Raw genomic sequence first — 13,576 nt, 5'->3', positions numbered from 1 at the left:
AGAACAAGGTCCTGAACCGCTGTCCACTCGGGGTTTCGGGAAGATGGGCTCTTCAGGTTCCCTGGGTGTCACAAAGGCTCAGAGGCTGCTGCATGTTAAAATTGGAAGGACTGTTTTGAGAACAGTCTGGGGTTCCCAGCAACATTGAGGGGAAGGTACAGAGACTCCCCCACCGTGTACCTCCTGCCCCCACGCAGGCACAGCCTCCCCGACGGTCAGCAGCCCCCCTGAGAGTGGTGCCCTCACTATAGTCAGTGAACGGCATCCACACGTCATCAGCCCCCAAAGTCTACAGCTTACGTCAGGGACGCAAGTCCGGGGTGTGCTTCTCGGGTCACCCCCCCTGTGGGTTTGTACAATGCATGACACGTGCTCACCATCTTTGCTGCGTACGGAGCAGCCTCACTGCCCAGAACACCCTCTGTGGCTGCCTGTTTGTTCCTCCCTCCCTCCCCACCCCTCCAAACCCCAGCAGCCACTGATGGCTTCACAATGGCCTCGCGCAGTTTTGCCTTTAGGTGCTTTTTACAAAGAGCATTTTATATGTTTATTGTCTTTTCCCCATGACCATTTAGTCCCCCTATACACAGTCTCCTCTCCAGCAATCCCCACACTGTTGTTCATGTTCATGGGTCCTTTTCCCTTTATGCTCAATCCCTCCTCCTTGCCCTCCCCCCACCTGCTTTAGATGGAAGTCCCTCGAAGCTTGCCAAAAAGCCGCAGTCACAGGAAGCGTGTGATAATTCCCACGACCCTCCGAGCCCAGTCCACCTGCCACCGAGTTGGCCCTGTTTGCCTGAGCGTGCGCTCCCTCTCTGCAGGTGCATGTATGTGGACCTGAATCACGTGAGAGCACACCACGTACGCCGTGGGCCCGACTCCGAAACGCTGCAGTGCACGTGTCCAGGAGGTGTGAATACGCTCCCACACGTGCTTGGCCCCTAGAAAGGCTCAGTGAACGGGAGCTGTTGTGTGCGACTCCGGCCGCACCGGCAAAGGTGCCCGTGCCCCTTTCTCGCTTGCGTGCCGCAGACAGAGCGCAGCAGCCCCGAGTAGCCCGTGTTTCTCAACACGCCTGCTTCGTGCTCACTCACCGTGGGTGGCAGCCTTTCCCGTGGCCCCCAGCCACGGAATGCGGCTTTTATTTTCGAAGAGAGAACGGCTTGTGCTTTCAGAGCTGGTCTAGGTCTGGGCTGGGGGAGCCAGAGGTCCCAGAAGTGGGGGAGGTTAGTGGCCTGTGGCCAGTTTAAGGACAGGACAGAGTCTCAGGGAAAACAAAGCCATGGGGTACAAAACAAAAGGCCCCCCCCACCTCATGCATGCTGGTTTAAGTTGAATTAAAATATTTGGACAAAATGCCATAGTACTGGCTAACGGAATTCTTCCCATCTCTCCCCCACCCCCGCCGCCGACCTCCTCTGCAATTCCTGGGTGTATGGGGCGACCATGAACTCTGCACACAGAGATGACGTCACTTGCACAGGTCGAGGTGTCCTCCACGGCATTCTCTGTCCTGAGCTTCTGTTTCCAGACATGATGAACGCGCCCCGTGTCTGAGGGTGTGCGAGGCATGACTACTGGGATTATTTTTGTCTTTTTAGTCATCGTTCAACATCTTTTACCATTTTAACTGTGCAGGCTTTTTTTTAAAAAAAGAAAACAAACCTTTTTCCATACAATAAGCGTCTGAGCTCAGAAAAGCCAGTGTTGTTACTCATTGTCACCAAAACCCAGATGGTGTTTTCATTTTGTGCTTGAATTGGCTTCTGGCTTCTCTCTCGGCCCTGGAAGTGCCTTCGAATTTCCATTTATTGGGTCAAGCTGTTCTTTAATCCACCAAAAAGTGCAAGGCACACGTGTTCCTTAGTCTCTTTTGAACCAAGATAGCTAAAGAAAGATTTTTTTTTAAAGCAAGCATGTTTAAGTTTATGTATGTTCGAAGAAGAGAAAAGAAAGGTATCTTCTTCCAAAACTCCCGTGGGAGCTAATATATCACAAAGAACAGTTTGCAGACGGCTGAGGACAAAGGAAAGAAGCTGTGTCTGGCCAAACGGAGACAAGAGCCAGGCGTCTTAGTCCTCCCTGTGGCTGGGGTGTGGGACAGGGACAGAGTCCCGCTGGACAAAGCCCCGGCTGTGGGACTCCTAGGTCAGAGGGCACAGATGGATCCCACAGACTGCTTAGCAGACCAGTTCCTCTTGGTTCCCAGGAAAGTCACGGGTCTCCGGAGATGGGAAGGAACCTGGAGGTCTCCAAGTTCAATGCACCCCCTTCTCAGATAAGGACACCTGAGTACGCAGCCCAGGGGCTGGGTCAGAGTCCAGACTCAGACCTTGGACTCCAGGGCTCTGGGCCCCAAGGGTCGGGAAGCCAGGAGAGAGCCCCCTGCCGGTCTCCAGTCTTCTGGGAGACGTCTTCTTCTACTCTGCGATGGAACAGCTGGAAAGATCAAAGCCTTCACACGGGGAGCTAAACTCCAGGTGTGGGACTACCTGGTCCTGCAGTCGGCTTTCCCTCCTCCCGCCCCCATTCCAGATGTCTTTGCAGACACTGGTCCGGGCGCCACCTACCCCAAGTCGTGGAGTGGAGAGCATTCTCCTTTACTGACGACGCTGCTCCTGGTCACGTCCTTCCCAATGTTTGCAGAGCACGGAACAGCAGCAGGCTTCCATGTGGCCTCGTGGAATCCGATCTGCAGGACCTGCCCAGGTGTGTCCCTACTCTGGTAAACTTGAGGTCCACCTGCTCAGCTGGCTCTGCATGAGGAATGCAGACAAGATAAAGTCAAACTGCATAGGGCTAGGGCTGGAGCTAGGGCTGGGGCTGGGGCTGGGGCTGGGGCTGGGGCTGGGGCTGGTTTGAAAGTGGTAAGACGAAGGTGAAACTCAAGGTCAGGAATAAACTGGTTTCCAGGAGACATGCCCCAAAATGGGGGTTCCTTCATTCATCTAGGAAAATTACAGATTTTGTCCTTATTTTAAGGATAAAATAGTTTTTCCAGAACCACCAAAAGCCTGGTAGTGGAACACAACCCCCTTTCGAGGTACCGAAGTCAGGTACGACAACTCTCAGGAACCAATCACTGGAGACAGGTATTACCGTACCTCTGCGCTGGGGAGCTAGAAGTGAGGAGAGGGAATGTTTTGTAGAAATACTGAAGCATAGTTCCATTAAATGACCAACACCGTCTTAAATAGAGAATGGCGACAATCGTCAGGCTTTGAGGGGTGTTATGGGCAGAGTCATGCACCTCCCCTCCAAAGCTGTATTTTTTGAAGTCCTGACCCCTCCCTAACCTCAAAACGTGGCCTTACTTGGAGATGGGACCTTTAAAGAGGTGGGCTGGGGAGGGGCCGTTAAAGAGACCCTGCTGAGGACTGGCTGAGGGGTGTGTGGGTGACCCTGGTGCAGAGGTCAGAGAGCAGGGAAGCACTGAGCCGCTGAGCCTGAGCCGCTGGCTGTGGAGACGGAGGAGGGGCCCCCATCCAGGGGAGCAGGCGGCCTCTGGAAGCTGGAAAAGGCGGGAAGTGAATCCTCTCCTAGAGACTCGGGGAGGCATGCAGCCCCACCAAACACCTTGATTTTAAACTGCTGGCCTCCAGCACTTGAAGGTAATATACATTTGAGTTGCGTTAAGCTGCCAGCTCAGTCCACTGTGACTGTCACAGCGATGACAGGAAGCTGATACACGGGTTTTACCACGGGCCAAGGCAGGGAACCAGGCGAGGCTGAACAAAAAAGAACATTCCTGAAAGTTGCCCGTTCTAGCGGACCCTGGCCTTCCCCTGCATAAACAGGCCCAGGTCTGCTGTCCAGGTCTGCTGTCCACGGCTGTGTGTCTGAGTCTTTTGTTAAAGCTTGTCCAAGGAGTTTGTTCCCGATTCTTTCAGAGGGATCGGTCTCGCCCAACTACGGCCAGATGGGAGCTTGGGCCAGGCGGCTGGCCTTGGGCACACGGCAGTCTCTCTGAGTCTTCGCTGGCATCCTCAGACTCGTCACTACCTGTTCTGAGAAGGTGCCTCCCAGCCCTGTTCTCAGAGCATGGGACCCCCACTCCTTCCTGGGGAGTCATGGCTCCGGCCCTGGCGACTCTCCTGGCCTTTGGCTTCCTGGTGAAGAGGATGGACGTTTTCTCAGCTGAGCCTCCACTTGGTCATCTGTGTCCTAAGCAGACGGATCCACCAAGCTGCCCTCCCCGGCCCGCGGGTGGCGGAGCAGGAGCCAAGCGCCCTGCACCCAGCCCCCTCCGGCAGACACCCATCCCTTCGGCTTCAAAGCCAACACGGCTGAGTCCTTTTTTCCCCGCTTGACCGTGACTTTGAGCTCTCGGCTCATCTGAACGCCCAGGTCCGGCGAGTGCCAGACAAACAGGGGCATCGCCACCTCAAACCAGATCTGATTCGGTCCCGTGCCACTCCCCGGCTGTGCTGCAGACCACCCGCCGGGGTCATTCTGGCCTCCAGGGGGTTCCCAGTCTCGGGAGGAGACAAGTGATTACCAAACACGAAATGATACAAACCTTTGACTCTTTCGTGATAAGGAGTGTGATGAGAGTATCTGGGCTGTTACGCCTGGACCTCCTCTGGCCTCAGAGCCACAAGTAGCATCTACTGTAGTTGAGTGGCGTTCAGGCCGAGGGCTGAAAGCCGAGTGGCAGTGGGCGGGGGGGGGGGTGTGTCTATGCATGTGGGGGAAGGGGCGGATCGCACATATGCTAGAAAGGAACAGCATTCCTTCACTCCTCTGTCTCTTCTCTCGGGAACTACCCATGGACGCCAGGTCAGAGGACAAAGCATCTAGAGCCACCGTGCCCCGTGCGGACTACGGGGACCGTGAACACTGGCACGTGGCCACTCATGTCCAGAGCGCAGAGAAGGTGGTAGCTTAGGACAGAGGGCGGCAGGGAGAGGAGAGGCCAGGCCGGGCCGGGCAGGGGAGGGTTCGGGAGGCGGAACTTCCCTGGACTGAGGCTGACGGGAAATGGGGGAGGTGGGCGTGGGAGCACCACGGGGGGACGCCACCTCTGGCGTGGACAACTGGGGCACCGTGGGGTCCTTTAAGGTGGGGAGTGAGCTCAGAGAAGAGGGGAGTTCAGGGGACGTGGAGGCCTGGTCCCTCTGTGGACACACACACCCGTGGTGGGATGGGGGCGTGGGAAGGAGGGGGCAGAGGGCAGGCAAAGCCCCGGTGGGACTGTTAGCAGCGCCCAAGTCCTGTAACCCTCCACGCAGACGGAAGCTCCCCAGTTTGCAGAGGACAAAGCCAAATACCACGCCTCCCCTCGGAGGCCGCCTGCACCCCAGCCACGTCCCAGGGTCCCCTCCCCTGACATCCCTGGCGCTCCGTGGGAGTGCGGCGCACGCCAGTGGGCTGTTGCCTGTGTCTGCCTGCCAAGGATGAGGACATCCTCTGGACTGAGGCAAGAGCCTGTCTTACTCACGGGACAGGCCAAAGGATGGGATGTCACGGTCCCAGGCAGCAGGGACGCTCCCCCGGCAGGGGCTGGAGAGATGCCGCAGCTCCCTCCTGACTCCGTGGGGCAGCTGCGCCGCGTGTTCTGCCTGGCCGCTCAGTGGGCCCCAGAGACACTGGCCCTCTCGTTAGGGTCCCCGTCCTCCCCCTCCCCTGTGCAGGCGGGGACCACCCCCCAAACCGATGACTCACACACGAAGCCTCCTCGTCTCACGGTCTGTCATGAGGAAGCCAGATGCAGGCACTGGACAAGTCCTGCTGACACACCAGGTCCGCTGTGTCCATTTACTTGGGAAACGAAAAGGGTGTATTGTGTCCATGTAATTGAAAAATCAATAAGGAAACTTTTTTTTTAGCATGAAAAAATAGGATCCTGGGAGTGCTGCTGTATGAGATGGTGCATTCTGTCAGAGCCCAACGTACTCATTATGGTCTTTGGGTAATAACAGAGCATCTGGCACCAGGTTCTTCTGATGTTTCCAAACTTGTTTCGAAGTTCATTTGCCCTGTGAAATTGACACATTGCTGCCTACTGCCATCCTGTCTGACTGTGAAGGGGAGGAGGGGACCGATCAGCAGGGATGAACCCCGGGGCAGGGTGACTGTCTTAAAGCCTCGTGAGGCCCCATCAGGTGGGCTGTGGCTGCCCCAGAAGACAGCCTGACCTTCCAGCCAAGGACCGACCCCTCCCTCCCTCCCAGTCGGCCGGTGAGATCTGACGTGAGTGAAACGGGGAAGGTGGGGAGGTGGGAAGCAGGTGCCTGCAAGCGTCTTTTCCCACCTTCAGGCTTTTAAGACCTGTGGATCCCACGTACGTGTCCTTGCTTTTACCACCCTCCCCGACCCCCACCCCCATGCCCACCTTGAGAAAAAAGCCCTTTTCCTGCTGTGTGTGTGGTCTCTGGGGTCCCACAACCAGGGCTTGGGTCTGCCTCGCAGGTGGGGGGGCTGAGAGTCCAAAGTCGGCTTTGTCACCTTTGAACATGGACGTCTGCAAATGCAGCCGCCTTCCTCACTCTCGGAATCCAGCAGAGAGGACAGTCTGGGCATCCTCAGGGTTTGTGTTTGAATGCAGGCTTTCCCCCTGCCCCCGTAGCCTAGGCCGGGGTGACCCCGATTTTCCCTCCCCGAACACCCCCAAGAGGGAGGAGGGGATGGCATCTGCCCAGTGTGCCACCTGGGGACTCAGGGCGGCGCGACCCAGCTTGGAAGCAGCTGGGGAAGGGCGACCTCAGCAGACTCCTGAATGAGTGACTGGCATCACAGGTTTCTGCACGGCTTGGAAGTAGCCCTTTCCTCTTGGAAGTAGGAAAGATAACAGTGACACGAGCTCAAAAATACCAGGAGGAACTGGAGGTGTTTGCTTTCTGCACAGAATGGGATTATATTTATAGTCCCCACTCCTGCCCCAGCTTCCCAAAGGATGCACAGGTGGCTCCAGAGTCCAGGCCCCAGAGTTGCCAGGCGACTTCAGGTGGGGCAGGACCCTTTTATTCCTACACGACTGCAGTCCCCACGTCCACTTTGGCCTAAGCCACCCAAGGCTGGTCGCCCGGCGCATCTGGGAGCTTATCTCAGGCGCTTCCTGCCGTCCCCCTGGCCCGGAGTCTGACCTCTGCTCAGCATCCGCCCGAGTCCCCACCACGGACAGGACGGGAAGAAGAAACATCCGCTTCCCTGGCTCAGCATCGTTTTAGGACGGAGATCGGCACGCACAACGTGTCTTCTCTCTGTGTCCCAAATGGCAAAGGAAAAAGACGGGCCATTTAGCAGATTCCGGGGCAAGGCAGGGTCGGGGACCGTCGCCTTTCAAATGTGTTTGTGAAACAATGAGGCAGGAATCAGCCACGGGCTTTTCCATGTTTATTTGAACTACGATGGAATCTTCGATGGCAGCCTTTATTCAAAACATGTCTCAGTGAAACGAAAACTATTTGGGTTTACCAGCGCTGTGCTGGGAGAGAAGGGGGAAGCATTCTGGGAAACCAACATTGGGTTTAAGCATCTCAAGTCCAAACATTTGGGAGCCGCTGGTTTCCACGTCTGTCGGGGAACCGGATGACCTCACTGTGCTAAGGCCAGGGCGGCTGTGCAGGGGGATGGGTTGTAGGTGGGGGGAGAAATTCTCGCTATTTCTTATCCACGCGGAAGATACCCCCGCGCACATCGTAGAACTTAGAAGGAAAGTTGTATCAGGATATGCAAGACTAGCCCCTTAGGGACTTGACTGTGGCCGAATGCAATGTATTTTAAGATTCTGAAGTCATCACCGCCGTGCTTTATTTTCTGAGCGATGTGCCCCGTCTCGGAGGCAGAGACGCTGCACTCCAGCTTTAAGTCATTACCACAGAGCTCAGACGGAAGCCAGGTGTGAGGTCACCGGCTGGCTGCTGCCAAGGGCAGAGTTAGAGCGGAACCGCCGCCCCGGCTACAGTGTTGCGCTTTTTGAGCCCGCACCGTGAGCCGGGTGCTGGGCTGTGCACAGGTGAGGCCCAGGGGGACAGGGAGCTCACAGAGCTCCCTCCCCTGCCACCGTGCAAGGACACAGTGAGAAGACAGCTAGCTGCCTACGACCCAGAAAGTGGGTCCTCACCAGACGCCGAATCTGCCAGAGACTCGATCTGGACTTCCCAGCCAACAGAACTGTGAAAATGAATTTCTTTTGTCTGTGAGTCAGTCTATGGCATGCTGTTATCACAGCCTAAATGGACGAAGACACTCTGTCTCTCTCTCTCTCTGTTTTTTCATACGGAGATATACACACATGCATACAGGTCTGGCACAAACAACGCCCCTTTTTTATTACAACATCTTTTATTACGAAATCATAAGTGTGTAACTCGGTAACATAACAGTGTCACACTCAAATGCACCATGTGACATTTTAGGCGAAATGTTCAAATTAAAGCTATAAATCGTTGCACCCCTGCTATTACTCTACCAACCACTCTCCAGCAGGCCTTCCTTCTGCCAAAGCCTGTATATATGTTTTTTCTATGTGCACAGTTGTCTGTGTATGTATTTTCATCACACGTGAACTGCGTTCTCTCCCATCGCCGGAGTGCATTGATCAGAACCAGGAGCCAACACTGCCATATCTCGTGTTCCGTTATCAAGTCCACCATCAGCACACTCGAGCAAATAAAACATGATGGCAGACGGTGCCCAGGAACAGGGTGGCAAGACACGGGACAGGTTCCCCCTGGCATCTTCCTGGTGGGTCAGGGCTGCCGGTGGGCTGGCCCATTGCCGTCATCCTCACAATTTCCTCCCCTGGGACGAATAAGGGAGGTTCTCTCTGCCTGTTTCTATTCCGCTGAAAAGGTTTGGAGCCCTGGCTGGTGTAGCTCAGTGGATTGAGCGCGGGCTGCGCCAACCAAAGCATCGCAGGTTCGATTCCCAGTCAGGGTACATGCCTGGGTCGCAGGCCACGGCCCCCAGCAACCGCACATTGATATTTCTCTCTCTCTCTCTTTCTCCCTCCCTTCCCTCTCTAAAAGTAAATAAATAAAATATTTTAAAAAATAATATACGTTTCTAGAAAACCCGTTCCCTTTGCAGCGGAGGACGAAGAAGCTCACGGCCTGCAGAAAGCTTGCACACGAGGACTTGGTGGTAAGGGGCGGAGCCAGGCTCTTTCAGAGGCCACTGCCTTAGGAGTCCCCACAGTGGGACCAGCCACGGAGGGCTGCCCGGGTGCTGTGTGGGTGGAAATGAGTTCCAGCAGGAGCTCTGGGGCAGCTGGGGAGTGGCCGCAGGGCCTTCTGCCGGTGGCCCTGACCTCCCAGGCACTGTCACGACGTTGACTAACAGCTGACAGGTCCCAAAAAGACATCTGCTCGAGTGGACGGATGTCCCTGTGTAAAGCAGCCCACTTCTTGCTGAGTCAGGACCTGGGGCTGGACTCAGATGACCTGAGTTTGAGACCCCACTTCCCACCGGGAAGCGAGCATTGGCGGCTTTTTTGCTCGACTTTGGCAGCTGTTTCAAGGGCACGTGACGTCACGGATATAAAAGCAGGATCTTTGCGGTCAACACGGTAAAGCCCCGCCTCGGCGGGAATTGGGGTTCCTTTTGTAAGCGGCAGAGGCCGCCCGGGCAAGGGCTCCCCAGTGGCCAGCTTTTTTTTCATGTATTATGAGAAATTTTAAACCCACAGGAAAGCTGAAAGAAAAAAACCCCATGAAGGTGAACACCCTGAATTCTACAGTGAACCTTTTCTATGTTGATTTTATCATATGTCTGCCCCTCTGTTGGCCCCGCCCGCACCCTTTAGCCCCTGCTTTCTTGCTTTTGATGAAGTTCAAAGTCACCTGCAGACATCCGTGCCTGTCACTCTAAATAAATACTTCACCATGCTGAACATCCCTCAGAGTTCAGCATCGCTTCGTGTTCTTTTCTTTTTCGGGATAAAATTTGCATACGGGAAAAGACACAAGTGTTACGTGTACACCCACTGAGTGGTTTTTGTTTTGATTTTATTTATTTATTTATTTTTAGAGAGGGAAGGGAGGGAGAAAGAGAGAGAGAGAGAAACATCAATGTGCGGTTGCTGGGGGCCGTGGCCTGCAACCCAGGCATGTGCCCTGACTGGGAATCGAACCTGCGACACTTTGGTTTGCAGCCCGAGCTCAATGCACTGAGCTACACCAGCCAGGGTGCACCCACTGAGCTTTGACGAACAAGTAAGCCTGCATCAAGGAACAGAGGAACGCTACCGGAACTCCAGAAAGTCCCCGAATGCTCCTTCCCAAGCGGAACCCACGCGCATCCCTCAGGATCAATACTCGGAGCTCTTCTCACCTCAGGTTGGCTTAGCCCATTCCAGAACGTTCTATAAATGCAAACGCTCAGTGTGCACTCCGTCGTTCCGGCTTCTTCCCTTCGGCGTGTCACCTTTGTGAGGCACCCGTGCTGTTGGTGATGCAGCGGTGGTTCGTGTCCTCCCTATTACTGAGTCGTGCCCCGCTGCAAGGACACAGCACGGTTGTTTATCCACCCCCCGCCCCGCTAACGGGCCCGTGAGCTCTTTCCGGTTTGGGCTATGGCGAACGCAGCTGCTATGAACATCAAAGAACACAGCTTTTTGAGGACATTCATGTTCATTCACCTTGGGTTAAGTGTCTAGGGTTGGAATCGTGGGGACCAGGGTAGGTGTACGTTCTGCTAGGTGAGAATCTTCCAGCCCCTTTCCTAAGCGGCTGCCCCCTTCCACGCTCCCGCCCACGATGCGTGTGACCTGCATGTCCTTGTCAGCGCTGTGTGTCGTTTTCCTAAATGTCGGCCACTCCGGGGAGCAACTTCCAGGGCCTCTCAAAAAACCCAAGGCCTGTTTTGCCTCCACCCATTTTCGAAGGCCTGTGAAACTTTGTCCAGATTGGTAGGTCGAGGGCCGAAGTTGTGCGCAGACTCTGACATGTACCTGCACCACGGCCGTGGTCCCCTGGCTGGCACTTGTCTGCCTTTAGGCACGGATGTCGGCTGTCATCCCCCCCACTGTTTCCAGGAAAGAGTCAGGGACCAGGTGCTCCCATCACCTGGTGTGAATGAGCTTTGTCACTGGCTCGCTCCTCTGCTTGGGGCAGAATTTCCTCAGTTCTTCATTGGGCATAAAGGGACACGGAGGCCCAGGTCTTGGGAGTGCTGTGCAGCCACGCCAAGGCTTGAGCCCCGGCCGGCTCCCGAGCCTGGCTTTTCCCACTGGCATGCAGCCTGCGGGCAGAAGCCCTCCTATGGCTGGGGTGTGGAGGACGCAGGCTCAGGCAGAGAGAGCTCACCCTGTGTCCACTCTTGCCCCGCTGGCCCCTGGCCCTCTTGCATTCTTTGTGGCTTTGACTCACAGACTCCCAGATCTGATGGAGCTGCAGAGACAGGCTGGCAGCGTCTCCGCCCGTGGACCAGTCTGGCCCTGCTGCCCTTGTAACTGAGCGCAGGGCCGGCTGCCCGCCGCTACGAAAGCTAATACTCGAGAGGCGGGTGCTGATGCAAAGGAACGTGGTTTGTTTGCAGGTACCGGCCACCTGAAAAGTGGGGCACTCACGTCTCAAAGCCCATCTCCCCCTCTCGGTGGAGGGAGAGGTTTTTGTAAGGAGGGAGAGGGGAGCAGAACAAAGAAATCAAGGGAAGGGGTTGAGAAGTTCTCTACGTGCAGATTAGCACAGTTCATTCCGATAAGCGAGTGATGGGCCGGCGTGCGTCACCCTGGGTTACTCATCCTGGCTCCACGTCATCCTGGCTCCATAGTTGAAGGTCAGCAAACCTCCCGGAGCTGGGACGCCTGAAGGTCGGAGTCTGTATATTTTGAAGTTAGTAGCTAGGATTCTTATACAAACATGCTGCTTATCTGCAAACCACATATTAGAGTCCACACAGACACAATGTCAGAAGAATGGTTGGGGGGGGTTACCATTTCCTACTGTTATACCCCCAGTAAGGTTTCAGCTCGTCCACAGCCACACAAGGCATGCCTTCACAATGCTCCAGCTCATAGGACCTTACATGGGCCTTTGGTCACCTTGAATACTCCCAGTGTCAGGGAGCTCATTACCACACAAGGTGGCCATTACTGCCCAGCTGTAACTGTGAGAAACCTCTTTCTTATTGAGCTGAAACCCACCTGGGGATAACCTCCAGTCATTGTCCCTTGTTCTAACTTTCAGCTTTCTACCAAATAAATATGCACCTTTTCCCCGTGACAGACCTTCCAAATACTTGCCATCAGCCATCCTGCCTGGCAGGAGTCCTCCAAGGGGACTCTTCTCGGTTGTGGGCACCAGACCTGCTCTGCCCAGGCCCTTCCCCCGCCCAGGTGGTCCCCAGTCCATCAATATTTTCAGCCCCTGAATGTATGTCAACTAACTGGAGGCGGGGCCTGTGGGCCTGGGAGAAACCCACTTCCCGCTGGTGTTGGGCAGAGTGGAGTGGACATCCGGGACGGCACGGTGTCCGGGGCAGGGTGGGGGATGGCATGACAGGCGGCAGAAGTTGGGCCCCCCTTTGATGTGCCCTCACCCAACATCACGTCTGCACGTGGGCAGGCCTGGCTCCCCCACCTTGGGTGAGGGGTGTGAGCAAGAGGACACCCCAGAGGGCTAGGAACGGGGGTGGGGGGGCCCTCAAGAAAGGGTAGAGTGAGACTGTAGTGCCTGCCTTGCAGCCCTACCTGGGGCACCTGGGCACCATCCTGGACGGCCCATGGGCACAGGGCAGAAAATCCTCACGGGAAACTGCCTGCGTGCAGGACCCCCGGGCAGGGCAAGGGGGCAGAGGCAGCGCCGAGGGAGCCTTGCCCCCCTGCCGTTCCCTCACCCCTGGAGTTTCTGGTCGCAGGTGGGAGGGTCTCATTCTGGATTCTGCTACTGAGATAAGGCCCCAGCGAAACGTCTTAGATGCCCTTTGCTGGAACTCCAGACACTCGAGGACGTGAAAGAGCTGCCGGTCCAAGGCCAGAGCTGGACTCGCTAACCGAAGGGGGCGGTGGCTTGAGGAATGGAGGGAAAGAGCAAGAATGTGGCCCTAACCCCAGGCCATGCCCTTCCCTCTGGGAATCCTCTCTGACTCCCTCCCTCTTTCCCTCCCTGCCTCCCTGCCTCCCTCCCTCCCTCCCTCCCTTCTTCCCTCCCTCCCTCTCTCCTCTCTTTCCCCTCCCCCTTCTCTTCTTTTCCCCCCTTCTATTCTTCTAAGAAAGGGTATTTCTAAGAGGCTACATTGGAGAAGAAGAAGTTACATTCTTTCCAGTTTATAAAAGTTGAGAAAGAGGGAGACGGGACTAGTCAAAGAACGTGAATGAAAGACCCACGGCTGTGGACAACGGGTGTGGGGACTGCCTGCGGGAGTGGGGTGGGGCTGCGTGGGGGGTGCGGCCTGAAATGGGTGGAGGAGGGCAAAGGGGGAAAAACGGGGACAACGGTAATAAAATAACAGTGATGATAGAAAAGAAAGTAATATCAATGCAAACCAAAAAAGCTGAGAAAGGAGAATTTGAAATGACTGTGTGTCTCTGGGCTTTGCTCTGGCAGGCCCTGGAGGGTGTGGCCGACTCCCTGGGTGGACAAGCCAATTTGACCCAGAGGTCCCGTTTGGCAGTGTCTGGGTCTAAGTCCCT

The sequence above is a fragment of the Phyllostomus hastatus genome, unplaced genomic scaffold (genome assembly GCF_019186645.2).
Source record: "Phyllostomus hastatus isolate PE091 unplaced genomic scaffold, TTU_PhHast_1.1 phas_contig_948, whole genome shotgun sequence".
NCBI lineage: Eukaryota > Metazoa > Chordata > Mammalia > Chiroptera > Phyllostomidae > Phyllostomus > Phyllostomus hastatus.
The sequence above is the reverse complement of the archived record's forward strand: the minus strand, read 5'-3'. Positions refer to the sequence as shown.